The following is a 1,393-nucleotide window of genomic DNA, read 5'->3' as shown; positions in this document are numbered from 1 at the left end:
TCCCCCCCCCCCCCCCTCCCTTTAATCAAAAGGTTGTGCTATGCAGTAAAACACTTACTTTTACTTCAATTGTTAAACAAAAACCAGGCCCAATATACTACCTAACTGCCTCCCCAGATATTGGAAATACTTTACACAGCGACGAAACACAGCTGATAAAAACCTGTAAATTCTTTGCCATATTGGCAGTCCGAAGGGCTAGAACACAAATGGCCGCTGGATCGGAAAAGTAAAGTAAAAGTCCATACTTTGCCCATTGCTTTGAGAGGCATGCTCATTTATTGAAGTCAAAAGCTCGAGAAATTTCATTGAAAGATTAAACTGGTGAAAAGCAGAAATTACAAACTTTTAAGATGTCTGTATACTGCGCTGGCAACAATTTTGGCAGTAACATTCACGGGTAACATTTTCTTCTTGACACTTGTGAAAAGTCAGGGGCCATTTTCCAGTATCTTTCTATGACATGCTTATGGTCAAATTCATATAAATTAACAAGGATCATAGAGACATATTATTTGTATTATGGTGCCATTTGAATCCTATTTATTCTGTAAAGATAATTAAGATGACTTAGAGCCTGAAAACATGTGACATATATATATAAAAATGCATAATTCATCTCTCATAAAATCATAAAAGTAAATTGTGTGTATATTGTTTTGTGTATGTATTATCCCATGTGTTTCAAAGAGAACTAGAGAAAGAGAGAGAGAGAGAGAGAGAGAGAGAGAGAGAGAGAGAGAGAGAGAGGGGGTGGGGGATGGGGAGTAGATTAATTAATATAGATGGAATTAACAGGCAGGACTCACACACTGAATCAACAAAATATCAGCGTAATTTTAAAAAATAGTAAAGAATGATAGCTCAAATGATAGAAAAACTTGTGGCAATATTAACAAGGATCAAGTCCTTGTTGCTTCTTTTCCCCCCCACATGGTTTTGAACTCCATCAACTTTTCAATGATTGGGGTGTAAATTCCGGTACGGTCACAGTCATTCTCATCCTTCCTCATATTATATATCCTCTTAAATTGTGATTGTACAGAGCAATCAAGTGCTCTTTCTCTGCTCTAAAATACTATTTTCTCCATCAAATTTTAAAAAATGTCAAACCCAAACAAACAAACAAAAAAAACCAGAAAGAATTATTTTGAAGCAAAACATTTGAATTCTTAAACATACATTTCTTTTGCAGTAAAATGGGTTTTTTTTAAAAGCCTATGTATGTTTTGAGCTTTATATGTCATTCTTATTCAAGTCTTTATCTGGCAAAGTATCCTTGATGCATCTTTTTCATCTCATTAGTATCAGGATACCAAAAGAAAAAACTAAATCTTCATTTCATAAAGCCTCTTCTCTTTTCATAATAACAAATGTTTTGTTAATCCCCCTC

Source organism: Aplysia californica, unplaced genomic scaffold (assembly GCF_000002075.1).
Source record: "Aplysia californica isolate F4 #8 unplaced genomic scaffold, AplCal3.0 scaffold00278, whole genome shotgun sequence".
Lineage (NCBI taxonomy): Eukaryota > Metazoa > Mollusca > Gastropoda > Aplysiida > Aplysiidae > Aplysia > Aplysia californica.
This window is presented reverse-complemented; position numbering follows the sequence as displayed.